The 14,042-nt window shown below is 45.4% G+C and overlaps 1 protein-coding gene across 2 annotated transcripts in view; it reads right to left on the bottom strand.

Moving 5' to 3' along the window:
* CNR2 (cannabinoid receptor 2) overlaps positions 1-14,042 on the bottom strand; it is a 37,736-nt gene that overhangs the window by 3,754 nt on the left and 19,940 nt on the right. Inside the window, exon 2 of one of the 2 annotated variants that reach the window (XM_036256597.1) lies at positions 7,442-7,558. The exons of the other annotated variant lie outside the window; for it this stretch is intronic. The gene's annotated coding sequence lies outside the window, so the exon portion shown is untranslated. The remainder of the gene's footprint in view (positions 1-7,441; positions 7,559-14,042) is intronic. 2 annotated transcript variants of the gene reach the window in all.

Below are 14,042 nucleotides of genomic sequence, written 5' to 3'. Positions count from 1 at the left end.
AGAGAGAGAAACATCAATTGGTTGCCTCCCTTAGCACCCCAACTGAAGACTAAACCTGAAACCCAGGCATGTGCCTGACCAGCAATCAAACTGGTAACCTTTCAGTACACAGGTCAATGCACAAGCAACTGAGCTACACCAGCCAGGGTCCAAGCAGAATTTTAAAAACAAACTAATTTCACACATATATTCTAATAAAACTCCAGAACACCAAAGACAAAGAGCAAATATTAAAAGCAATCACAAAGATACAATACCTGCAAAGGAATCATAATTAAATTTAAAAGCAGATTTCCCATCCGGCCAGTGTGGCTCAGTGGTTGAGCGTTGACCCATGCACCAAGAGATCACCGGTTTGATTCCCGGTCAGGACACATGCTGAGGTTCTGGGCCCGATTCCCGGTGGGGGCATGTAGGAGGCAGCCAGTCGATATTCTCTCTCATCGATGTTTCTCTCTCTCCCTCTCCCTCTCCCTCTCCCTTTCTTTCTCTCTAAAATCAATAAAGGAAAAATAAAATAAAATAAAATAAAATAAAGGCAGATTTTCCAATAGCAACAGCAATAGCCAGAAGGTAAAGGGGAAAAAGCTAAACTATCACTCGAAGTAGAGAAATACAAATAGAATTGTCCACTAACAGACCTTTGCTGAAGGAGCATCTAAAGGATACACCATCAGCCCTGGCCGGTTTGGCTCAGTAGTTAGAGCGTCGGTCTGCGGACCAAAGAGTCCTGGGTTCAGTTCCCACTAAGAGCACGTACTGCAGTTGCAGTTTGTCCCCGCCCCCGTTGGGGTCGTGTGGGTGGGAACCACTCGATGTGTCTCTCCCTCACATTGATGTTTCTCTCTTTTCCTCTCTCCCTCTCACTCTATCTGAAGATAAATGCAAAAATGTCCTCGGGTAAGGATAAAAAAAAAGGATACACCATCAGAAAAGGAAATTCTTCAGAGAGGGAAGAACAGAAGGCAAGAAGAAATTATGAACAAATAAGTTGAAAAATGTATAAGTAAAATTTAAAAAAGTAAATATAAGGCCAGAATAATAATAATTATGACTGATTTGGAGGGTATAAAAACAGAGTGGAAGCCCTGCTGGGGTGGCTCAGTGGATGGAGTGTTCTCCCCTGGACTGAGAGGTCCAGGTTCAAGTCCTGGTCGAGGCATATGCCTGGGTTGTGGGTTCAATCCCCAGTGGGGAGGGGTATGGGAGGCAGCCAATCTATGTTTCTATCTCTCTTTCAGTTCCTCTCTCTTTAAAAAACTCAATAAAAACATATTTAAAAAACATTAAAAACAAAAGAAAAACCAAAGTGGAAGTAAATTATGAATGACAGTAACACAAGCCGAGAGAAATGAATAAAGTTGAAATTGTATTTAGGAAATGAATAAAGGCATTGGTCTAATTTAGGCTTTTCAAAATCAGGCATTATCTCGTACCTGGTTTACTGCAATATTAACTGGGCTCCCTGCTTTTAATCAGACCTCTCTTTAGTCTAATTTCAACACATCAGCCAAACGGATCCTTTAAAAATATGTCAGGTCACACTACTCTGCCAACCCTGCACAGGTCCCATTCCATTCAGTGTAAATCCAAACTACTTCCAATGGCCTGGAAGGTTTTATGTGTTCTGGCCACATTCCCTCTCTGCCCTCCCTCCTACCATGCTTCGCTTGGCCAACCAGCTTCCGGCACACTGGCTCCCTGATGGGTCCGCCCTCCTGCTGCAGGCCTTTGTGCTGCCGGTGCTCTCTGCCTGAACACTCTTTCCTAGATACATGCTCGGCTCAGTCTCTCACCTTCTTCAAGTTTTGGCTCAATTTTTACCTTTTCTATCTGCCCTACCACACTATTTAATACTGAAACTCACCCCATACTCCTGCTCTGGTTCCCTTCACTCTGCTCTATTTTTTTTTTTCTTTAATATTTTTCTTCATTGATTTGAGAGACAAGAAGAAAGAGGGGGAGAGAGATAGAAACATCAATGAGAGAGAACATCGATTGGCCACCTCCTGCATGCCCCCCACTGGGGGTTGGGCCCATAACCTGGATTCCCTCACCATGAATCCAACCAGCGAACTCTTGTTTTATATATATATTTAAAGACAATTTTTTTTCTTTCTTGATTTGAGAGAGAGAGAAAGGGAGAGGGAGAGAGAGATTGAACTATCGATGAGAGAGAACATCGATTGGCCCACAACCTGGGCATGTGCTCTGATGGGGAATCAAACCGGCGACCTCTTGGTGCATGGATCGACACTCAACCACTGAGCCACACTGGCTAGGCAACTCTATTTTTTTTTTTCTTATCACTTACCACCTTCTAACATATAATTTACCCTACATAGCTTACCTATTTTTCATGTTTTATTGTTCATTGTCTATTTGTTCCACTAGACTTTAAGTTCCATAAGATCAGCAAGCTATTTTGTTCACTAATGTAAGGGCTTAGAATAGTATCTGGTATGCAATAGCCATTCAATAACTACTTGTGAAACTGGATTAAAGTGCATTGAATTGTGAGTGATGATAAAACCGGTTTGGGTCAGTGGTTAGAACGTAGGAGTCCTGGTCAGGAGCATGTACCTTTGTTTCGGGTTAGATCCCTAGCCTCAGTTGGGGTCATGCGGGAGGCAACCAATCGATGTGTCTCTCTCATATTGATGTCTCTTTCTCTCCCTCCATCCCTTCCATTCTATCTAAAAAAATTAAACAAAAAATATCCTCACATGAAGATTAACAACAACAAAAACGATAATAAAAATAAACATACCTCAGGCAAAACTACATAAGGAAAAAGGAGAGAATCCACAAATAAGAAAAATATGAGGCATGAAAAAAAATGGCCAATAATCCTTTGACAAGTTATCTAAGCTCCATAGCATCTGCAGAAATGCCAGTTTCTCTCCCATCAGATTGACAGAAAATTAAATCTGACAGTTTTGCATGTTGGAGAAGGTGTGCAGCAATGAGAACTTTCAGGACACGACTTTGGAGAGCAGTTTGGCAAAATCTAGTGACATTGAAGATGTGCCTTGGCTTTGGAGGCACCAAGTCCACTCCTGGGAATGTCTTCCCAAGGAACTCTCACATGTGGGCCCAAGGAGACACACATAAGGATGTTCATTTCAGCATATTTGAAATAGAATAAAAAATGTCCATCAACTGAAAAATGGATAAATTATACTCAATCCATACAAAGAAATACAGGAAGCAGTATTGATGAACTAGAACTCTGTGTATCAATAAGGATAAATCTTAAAAACACAGCGTTGAGCCTGGCTGGTGTGGCTCAGTGGTTGAGCATCGACCCATGCACCAAGAGGTCGCCAGTTCAATTCCCAGTCAGGGCACATGCTCAGGCTGTGGGCCAAATCCCCAGTGGGGGGCATGCAGGAGGCGGCCAATCGATGTTCTCTCTCATTGATGTTTCTATCTCTCTCCCTCTCTCTCTAAAAAAAAAAAAAAATCAATGAAGAAAAAAGATTAAAAAAACAAAACAAAAAAAACACAACGTTAAACCAAAGCCTAATCCCTTAGGAAAATGTAGAGGATTTACAAAGTAGGTAAAGAAAGAGAACTTGCAGGCAGGGGAAGAGGATCTGGAGAAGGGGCAAGGAGGGCAGGATTCTCCCTGGACTCAGCCAAAAAAGCAGTGCCTTGCCTGAGGAGAAAGGAAAATGTGTGCCTCCCTGTAGACATTTCCACGATATCTTTAGTGGCGTTTCTTTTTTTAACCCTCACCCGAGAATATTTTTTTTATTTAACTTCAGATAGAGTGGAAGGGAGGGAGGGAGAGAGAGACACACACACATATTGATTGGTTGCCTCCCACACGACCTCGACCAGGGCCAGGGACGAACCACAACTGAGGTACGTGCCCGTGGCTGGAATCGAACCCGCGACTCTTTGGTCTGTGCGCCAACGCTCTAACCGCTGAGCCAAACTGGCCAGGGCTCACAACCTTATTTTATTTTATTTATTTATTTTTATCCTCATCCAAGGACATTTTTGCATTTATCTTCAGACAGAGCGGGAGGGAGGAAGAGAGAGAGAGAAACATCAATGTGAGAGAGACACATCGAGTGTCTGCCACTCACACAACCCCAACCTGGGCTGGGGACAAACTGCAACCGAGGTATGTGCCCTTAGCAGGAATTGAACCCGGGACTCTCTGGACCACAGGCCGACGCTCTAACCGCTGAGCAAAACCGGCCAGGGCTCACAACCTTATTTTATAAAGTTAAATATTTTATTTGCACTCAAAACAAAATTTATTTTGATTGTTTCTATGGCCATTTAAATGTTGTGCTCACAGTGAGTGCCTCACTCCCCTCAGCCTGTCCTGGTCGGGCTTGAGTGCTCAGGGCGGGAAGTTGGGATGAGAGAGGTCTGTGGCTTCCTGAGCAGTGGCTGCTTGGTGAGTCTGGTCAGGAGACCTTCACAGCTCCCTCACAAGGGCCCTCAGGGTGTGCTTATGCTCATCTTGTGGAGGAAGAAGGTTTAGGAATGATAAGGCTATGGGCTCCCTGTCAAATGGGGATAATCATGGTAATCCAAACCTTTACAGATAATTCACGAGGATTAAGTGAATGAATGTATAAAATATATTTAGATGACAGCTTGACCCTGGGGATAGCTATTCTTAATTTGGAACTTGCCCAGGATGACTTAGTTATTTAAGCGTGGGAACTGGGGCTTGACCTCAATTCTGTCCCTACCCGCTCTGTCAAAGCGGCTAGTGTGGATTGAGATGTGCCTTAGGTGTGAAAGTCTCACCAGATTTCAAAGACAGTATGGAAAAAAGAATGTAAAATATCTCATTAATAATGTTGTATATTTTTTATAAGCCAAATGATAATATTTTGGATATATTGGCCTAAATATTTATTTTGCCTGTTTCATTTTATTATTTTGTACTGAGGCTACTAGAAAATCTTAAATGCCCCGTGTCTCATGTCATATGCTTAGGGGACGGCGCTAGCCCAGCCGGATGCACTGTGCTGCCGGCTGATAGACAGGTCAGAACGAATTCCTCGGCGGCCACTGTGGGCAGCCCCGGTCTGGATCACCCGATGTCTCACCATTCCCAAAGAGCTCCCTTCCTTGCGCCTTTGCCCCTGGCTTTCTTTCCCTGAGTCACCTTCCTTCTTTGCCTCCCCTCTGGGCTCGTCTTGGCCCCCTGAAGCCTTCCCAGATCCCTCACACAGCAAGCCCCCAGCCTTATCCTGCATATGCTGTCACCGATTCTGCATTAATTAGTCTTTCCTCCAACCAAATTAATAACTGCACTCATCAACAATTGTATGGAATTTATTTATTTTTTAATTTTCAGTTATAGCCAACGCATACTCTTATTTTATTATTATTATTTTTTAAAATATGTTTTTATTGATTTTTTTTTTTAGATGGAGAGAGAAACATTGCTGAGAGAAAACATCAATCGACTGCCTCCTACACGCCCCCTACTGGGGATCGAGCCCACAACCCGGGCATGTGACTGGGAATCGAACCTGTGATGTTTTGGTTCATGGGATGACGTTCAATCCCCTGAACCACACCGCCGGGCTATAATTTAAATCCTACCTAATATTTTTCACAGCCACAGTCTAATGTAATCCACACATCTCTATAATATAAGAATTATGGTATTGGCCTGTTTCCTGGGAGCGCGCCCACTCCCTTCCCCTCCCCCCACTCCCCCCAGGTGTTACATTTACCTTTCTTCTTTCCTAAGCTCCCAGGGTCCTTGTTTTGCCTCTGGACCTTTCTAAATAAATATTCTCTTATAGTTTGAAAAAAATTATGGTCATTGTTGCTTCATAATGGAGGCTGAGAAACGTTAAACCACTTGGCAGAGGCCATACGGTTTGTCAAGGTCAGGGACTGAGCCTTCATTATTTCTGGTCTTCAGAGCCTTGTACACTGTCTGCTACATAGTAGGGGCTCAATGACTGTTTGATAAATGAGAGCCATTGAGATGGAAGGGGCTGACTTAGATGGAGTAGACCCAAGTAAGGGTGGAAGGGGAGGGGAACACACTTCATATGTAGGTTCAAATCTCAGCCACGTGAACTTGTTCAAAATACCTAATGCCTCATTTCTCACCTGTAAATGTTTTTTTTGTGAGCATTTAAGTAAATTAATATAATACATTGAAGTGTTTATTATTATTATTATTATTAGGAGCATCTTCAAATGGGTGTAACTCATGGACTTCGCAGGGTTGTCAAGAATAATATGCTTAGTGCATCATAAGTGCTCAATAAATGGCAGCCCTTATTATAAAGGTTTATATTTTATTATTATTATTTTTCCCTTTATTGATTTTTAGAGAGAAAGAGGAAGTAAGAAGGAGAGAGAGATAGAAACATCGATGAGAGAGAACATTGACTGGCTGCCTCCTGCATGTCCTCCACTGGGGATCTGGCCCACAACTTGGGCATGTACCCTGACTGGGAATCAATGGCCGACCTCTTGCTGCAGGGTCGATGCTCAACTACTGAGCCACACCTGCCGGACTTTATTTTATTATTTTAAGATAGCAGAATGCACCCTGGCTAGGTAGTCCAGTTGGTTTGCACGATGTCCCAGTACACCAAAGTTGTGGGTTCATGATCCCTGGTCAGGCACATACAAAAATCAACCAATGAATGCATAAATAACAAATCAATGTTTCTCTCTCTCTCAAATCAATCAATATAAAAAAAAATTTTAAACAGTTATGTTTAAAAAAGAGAGAGCGAGCAGAATGCTTTTCACAGTTGATGGAACCCTATGCATAAACCAGGTAAAAGCTGAGTCCCTGAGCCCATGTCACCTCTTCAAGGCAACCCAGGTTCTTTTGTGGAGTGCTCAGTCTTCAAGAAACAGATTGAAAATATCTAATTTAGTCCAACGCCATCATTTTACCACTGAGAAAACAGTCCAAGGATGGGCATGTAATTTGGCTCAGGTCACCCACTGAATTAGCAGCAGAGCTGGAACTAGAGTCCACATCCCCCAAATCATGAGACAAAACTTGTGTGCTTAGCCTTGGCCGGTTTGGCTCAGCGGTTGGCACGTTGGCCTGCGGACCAGAGAGTCTCGGGTTCGGTTCCTGCTAGGGGCACGTACCAAAAAAACCAAAAACCAAAACAAAAACTTGTGTGCTTAAGCACAGAGATGACCCTACAAGCTGATGAGCTGGAAGGGGGATTTCCCTGAGACAGAGGCCCTTTGCTGAATGCTGTCAATATCACACCTGAGATGAGACAGGAAATGGTCTCAGCTGAGTTCTCAGCCCTGGTCACGAATGAATGACAGAGTGAAAGCCTTTCTCAGCTCCCACCTGTTCACCCTGACACTTCTGGAAGCTTCCTCCCTACATTCCTGCTGCCCTTCTGCCCCAAATCTCTTCTCTTATTTCCCTTAGAAAACAGTGTCCCATTAGAAAATGGCTTACCCCATGCAGAGTCCAGCCTAGAAGAGGGATGCCTGGGGTAGCCTGGTGTGGCCACCAGCTCGTGGTTGTTGTCCAGATTAGGTCAGGGCACAAAATCCAGGCATTTGGATGGAGTTCCTAAAAAGACAACATCAGGCAACAACAGAACGCACAGAGCCCAGGAAAACCAGCTTCTGCCTGCCTTCCCTCGGGCAGACACATTCTTCTGGAGCCGGGGAAGCTGGCTGCTAGACCGGCCTTCCTCAGGGCAAAGCCTCCTGGGTGTTTGCTGCGCTGCGGTCACCCCCCCCCCCCCCCCCCCCCCCGCCAGGGCTTGGCATGTGACTTCTGGCAATCCCTTCAACTTTCTGAGTCCCTTTTCTCCTTTGTGAAGTGGCAATGACAATACCTGTCCCGTTCCCTTTGGGAAAACCAAATCGACTGCTGATCTCCACCAGGCCTTTGTCACTTGGTCCACGGGTTGGCTGTAGCGGGACAGCAGTCCTTTCAAAGTGTATGTAAAACTTTATTTCTATGCATTTGTTAGGTGGAAAGAGTGCCTATTCTTTTTGTGTTTTTTTTTAATCCTCACCCAAGGATATATTTTTATTTATCATCAGATGGAGTGGGAGGGAGGGAGAGAGAGGAAGAGGGAGAGAGAGAAACATTGATGAGAGAGAGACATCAGTTGGTTGCCTCTTGTACAACCCGACCAGGGCCGAGGAAGAACCGCAACCGAGGTACGTGCCCTTGACCAGAATTGAACCCGCAATTCATTGGTCTGCGGCCCAACGCTCTAACCACTGAGCAAAACCGGCCAGGGCGGGCTCATATTCTTTATAAGTGTGTCACTGCAGGTCTAAGTATTCAGAGCACTGAAGCATGCAAAAACAGACGCCACACAAATGTACGGTTCAAAGAGAACCAACCAACTAACCAAGTGCTTTCTCCACCTAAGGAAAGTGCCAAAGCCCCACCTGCCACTCTCCCCACAGAGGTGTCCACGCTGCCCTTGGTGTGCACGGCTGGCCCAGAGCCCTGCCTCAGGCTGAGTGTCTGGGAAGGGAACTTCGAGGGCTGTGGAAACTGTTCTGAAAAGGTACGCTGGGGGGTTTTTCTGACCCAAAATGAAAGTGTGAAGTAAAACAATGCCACACTCACAGGTGGCCCTGTGATGGCTGCACCTACAATAACAAGCTGAGGTGAGAGCTCAAGACCCATCATTGTCTCTCTGGGAAAGTGGACGCCTGTGTTTTAGTCCCTGTTCTGCTACTGAGTGGCTTTGGGCAGGTCCCGTCTCCTTTCTGGGTCTTTCTTTCTCATCTTTAAAGCCGATGGGATGACTGAGTGGTTTTGTTTTAGCAGGTTAGATCTCAATGGCCACAGGCTTTGCAACCCGACCTCCCTGAATTCAAATCAGGCCTGAACCTTATGGGCAGTGTGACATGGGGCAAGTCACTTCCCCTCTCTGAAACTGTTTTATTCATTGTAAACTTGGAGAAATGCTACCAGTATCACATTGTTGTGCAGATTAAGTGACAGAAGTTTGCTAAATGCATGGCGTTGTGCCTTGCTTACAGTACATGTCTAACGAAAGGCAGGAAATCCTCCATGGTGAGTTTGTAGGATTCTGTGCTTGAGTCTTGTCCGACCTTTGTCTGAGAGCTCAGGCTGATAGAAAGATCTCGTCATCCTCAGCAGACACGTTACCACCATGAAGCCTGAGCCATCACATTTTTAAAAACCTGTTTGACCTGCATCAGTAAAAGAGCAATGTGACCCTCTTGACCTACTTCCTAGCAGGCTGGGCTCTTGGTGCTATGTCCAGCTGTGACAAGGGTGCCAGGGGGACTTGATTCTACATTTCTTTTCCTAGTCTTCCTCTGTGCTTGGTAGTACTTGGTTGCAGTTGCAAGGAACTTTTCTGGGGTTTGGAGTTGTAGGCTGTGTTCCTTTGCCCAAATCTTATCTGTTATAGGCTATATGAAAAGCCTGTAAGCGTTCTCTGGTTTCTTCCTACCTCTCCAAGTAGATGAAGCTCACTGAAACCTATTGCATGGATCACTGTTTATCTTTAATTATTTGTGTCCATTTCTCATCTTGCTTCCTGGACTGTGAGTTTCTCATTAAAAAAAAAATTTTTTTTTCTTTATCGATTTTAGAGAGAAAGGAAGGGAGAGGGAGATAGAAACATCGATGAGAGAGGACATCGATTGGCTACCTCCTGCATGCCCCCCACTGGGGATTTGGCCCACAACCTGGGCATGTGCCCTGACCAGGAATCGAACCAGTGACCTCTTGGTGCATGGGTCAATGCTCAACAAATGAGCCACACTGGCAGGGCAGTTTCTCATTTTGCGAGTAGAATCTGGGTCAGGGAGTAGATAGATACATCTTTGTATTCTACTGCCCCTCACCCCAAAAATAGCCCATAGTAGATTTTTGGAGATCTTTTCATTTATTTATTTATTTATTTATTTATTTATTTATTTATTTATTATTATTATTTTTTATCCTCACCCGAGGACATTTTTCCATTTTTTGTTCAGGTAGAGTGGGAGGGAGAGAGAGGAACAGAGAGAGAGGAGAGAAACATCGATGTGAAGGGACACATCGAGTGGCTGCCACCCGCACGACCAACCACGGCCGGGGACAAACCGCAGCCGAGGTACGTGCCCTTAGCGGGAACCGAACCCGGGTCTCTCCAGACCGCAGGCCGACGCTCTAACCGCTGAGCCAAACCGGCCAGGGCAGGAGATCTTTTCATATGGGGCCTAGCTAAGCAAAGCAGCCCTTGTGGAAATGCAACTCAGCTCAGAGAAGTGAGGCAGTTAGATGACCCCACTCCTCAGTCCCAAATCCATGGCAGACATCACTCATCGGACCCAGTTCTCATTCTCCCTCAGCCTGACCACAAACTTCTCACCACCATGCTCCTGATCCAGGCAACCAGGACTGCAGAAAAAGATGAGAATCCCAGGCAGCATCTAAAGCAGAAGGTGAACTAGAAGGTTGGCACCGTCAGGCTCTTTGACCTTGTAAACAGAACACCAGGAGAGTCCCTTCCTGAAATGGATTTGGCAGGGGAAGTGGGACAGCACAAGGGGAAGGAACTTAAAAATCTCTCTGGTGAGCCCTGGCTGGTTTGGCTCAGCGGTAAAGCGTCCGCCCGCAGACCAATGAGGCGCGGGTTCTATTCTGACCAAGGGCAGGTACCTCTGTTGCGGTTCCGTGCGGGAGGCAACCAGTCAATGTGTCCCCCTCACGTCGATGTTTCTCTCTCTCTCCCTTTCCCTCCCTCTCTCTTCCTTCCTCTCTATCTGGAGAGAAAAAGAAAAAATCCTTGGGTGAGGATTAAAAAATAAAAATCTCTCTGGTGATATAAATCGCAGGAGAGGTTCAGGAAAAATAGGAGGAGAGAGGCAAAGCTCTGCCAAAGGGTTTTGTTTTCAAACTGATTTAACACACGCCTCCTGGGATTTCCAGCATTTGAGCACAGGGCCTGGCACAACGTAGGCACTGAGATATTTTAAAATTGACGTACTGAATGAATGAATGAATGAATGAATAACAAATGTCCATTAGGGAAAACAGGCGGCTTCTGCAGACAGGTCCCTGCATTTCCTTTGTCCTCGGCTGCCGGGAAGCGCAGAGGCAAATGCAATGCAGGACTGCAGGCCTGGGCCATTCAAGGTTGTCTCTCGGTTCACTCATTGCTCCTTTTAGTGGTTTCTGATGCTGTGCTTTTATTTCAATTGCCCTGGCTCATAATATAGGCCACCTCCAGTCCTTTTAGGAAAGAACTAATAATTTACAGAATTGGGGCAAAAGATGATCATTAAGGTCTCCTCTATAATTCCTCTCTCAAATGTCTATGGGTTGTCAATGAAATCCACTCCCCATGAGTCTGCCCTATAGAGCTGACGGATTCCATCCCAAGCCTGCTATCCACTCACCATTCATCACCCCCACCTGATGGGGTCTGTGGGGGTACCACCTGATGTCTGGACACACATTATCCCTGGACCGTCTGTCCTCATCTGTCTGTATCATCTCCAGTCTCCCTCCCCGGAGAAATAGGGCTACATGGTGTCTGAGCCCTCTTTCCACTGTAAGAAGGTTAAGCACCAAGGATGAGGAATAAAATATTGGTGGGTTCAAATCCCAGCTCTGCCACTGGTGGGCTGTGTGACCTTGGCGCAAATTATTCAAACTCTCTGAGCCTCAGTTTCTTCCTCTGTGTCTAGGGAAGCGAACCTTTGCATTCTTGATATGCAGGTTAAGTCATTTATTTATTTATTTACTATTTATTCTTACTGTTTCAATTGTCGCATTTGTTTGAATTGCCAAAGGACTTCACATCCATCGAAAGAAAGACACGTTGTAAAAATCAATCATGTATACGGCTGCAAAGAAAACCTCAAGAAAAGATGAAAAGCAGAAATTCTACAGGCCTCATTCTCTGATAGGAATTCAGTAAAATTAGGAATGAACGATGATATCTCAAAGTACTTTTAGAAATTCAGAAATTCCTTTTCTCTCTTGACGCAGCCTAGCTTTCAAGAGCCCTTTGTCCTGGGGACACAACACAGAAGAAACTCCGTTTGACAGTCAGAGCGGAGTGAGGACTTTGGTGTCCTAGCCAGTGACTACCCTGCCCCCGAAGCATCACAATGCGTTGATTAACAGGATGGGGAGCCATATGACATCTTCACTTAAGAGGAATAAAAATATAGTGATTCCTAAAATATCATATGCATTATTCATAAGTATGGCCATTACTTTAAATCCAGGGCCACAGAATGTCAATCAACTGATGGTAAGGACCAGAACTATGAGTCGCCATGGCACCTCTATGCCCATCTTTGGTCAGTTCTCTGGAAGGATTAATAAACAATGAGGTAAGAAGACTTACTGATGAATGGGATTTCAGCCAATAGCTGGAAAAATTGTCCGAACATCGGGGTAAGTACTTCTCAAAGTGCTGTGCCGGTAAACATGCGTGTCTGAGGCCCCACCATGAACAATTGAATCAGGAAATGTGGAGCTCAGAAATCTACATTTTCTTTTTGCTTACAAACACTTTTATTTTTCTATTGAATTTATTGGGGTGACATTGGTTAATACAGTTATATAGGTTTCAGGTTTGCAGTTCAAGGACCATCTGTATATTGTGTGTTTGCCACCCCAAGCCAAGTCTCCTTTCATCACCATTTATCCCCCCTTCACCCTCTTCCACCTCTGCCCATAGGTAGTTATTTAACACAAACTGTCAGTAGCTTGGCTGCCCAGTTGAACTACAGAACGTGCACGTGATGTGTGGAAAGAAAAGGACCCCGAGCTGGGAAGCAGGTTCTCGGGTGGGAGCCCGGTCCGGCACCAGTTAGTTCTGTGGAGAAGCAGGTCTCTCAACCCCGTATCACCACAGGCGCACCAGGCTGGAGGATAATAATGGTGAGTGTTGGTCTACATGTTATCCCATTTAAGCCTCAAAACAACCCTGTGAGGCTACGATTATTGTCTTCCGTCTTTGGTAGAAGAGAAAATGGGGCTCGGAGACGTGCAGACACTTGCTGAGGGCCCTGGGAGCTGCGCCCTTGTCCACTCCTCTGTAGACCAGGGTCCCATTCCTCTTGCTCTGTAGTCTCTCCCACGTCCAAATACTTGGTACGTTAACTGACTGATCAGAAATCTGCCCACAGGACAATGTTGTCAAATCTTTTCAAAGATCTTCCTCTTTTCAACTACCAGATACCCACGCAACTTCCCTTTTAGAGAATGTATTAATAATGCCCACAATTTTTTCACACTTGAGTTTACACAGCAGAGGAAGGCTCTCAGCTGTTATCTGAGGCAGGTGGTGTTCCTTGCGCCAACAGGTTCAGAGAGGGTTAGTCACTGGCCCCAAATTCCACAGCAGGTGGCAGGCCATGAGCCCTTGTGTTATGAAAGTCGGGTTGGTGGAGGCCCAGCCACATCTATTTCATGACCCTGCCCAGGGTGAGGGGCCCTGACAACGGACACAGACACTCTTTTGTCTTTAATCCCAGGGGTAAATCACATCTCTTTTCTCTGTTTTTGGCTTTTTCCCTCTTTTGACCAGTTTCACTCACTGATGCCTGCAGGACAACCTGCAGGACTAGGGTTCAGTCCTGTCCCCACCAGCCTGGTGGAGCCCTGATTTACCAGTCAGGCTGGTGGGCTTAGGAGTCAGACAGACCTGACTTCCAGTCTTGGCTCAGCCAAGTGTTAGCTTGATGCCCCTGGATAACGTCGCTCACTTCTTTTCCTCAGTTTCCTCATCTGTGAAATGGGAATAACAAATAGTACCTATCTCTTCAGGGGTGGTGAGGCCCGAGGAGTACTGGAATAGCACCATGTTTAATTCAGTACCTGGCACACAGCAAGCCCCCCCGCATGGCAGATTTCATGTATGTCATATATGGTATGTATACATATCATACCTTTCTCCTCACGCTCCCAACTTTTTTGCTAGTTGGCAACAAGTGAGAATAACAAGTCATCTCTGTTGTGCTTTGGGCTGGTGGGGGGCGAGGGTCAGGAGGGAGGTGACAGAGAGGATGAGGAGAGTGTTAGCAGAGCAGAGGGAGAAGACCCTCTC

The sequence above is a fragment of the Molossus molossus genome, unplaced genomic scaffold (genome assembly GCF_014108415.1).
Source record: "Molossus molossus isolate mMolMol1 unplaced genomic scaffold, mMolMol1.p scaffold_m16_p_12, whole genome shotgun sequence".
In the NCBI taxonomy this organism is placed as follows: Eukaryota; Metazoa; Chordata; class Mammalia; order Chiroptera; family Molossidae; genus Molossus; species Molossus molossus.
Note: the sequence above shows the minus strand (reverse complement) of the source record. Positions and strands in the feature narration are given on the sequence as shown.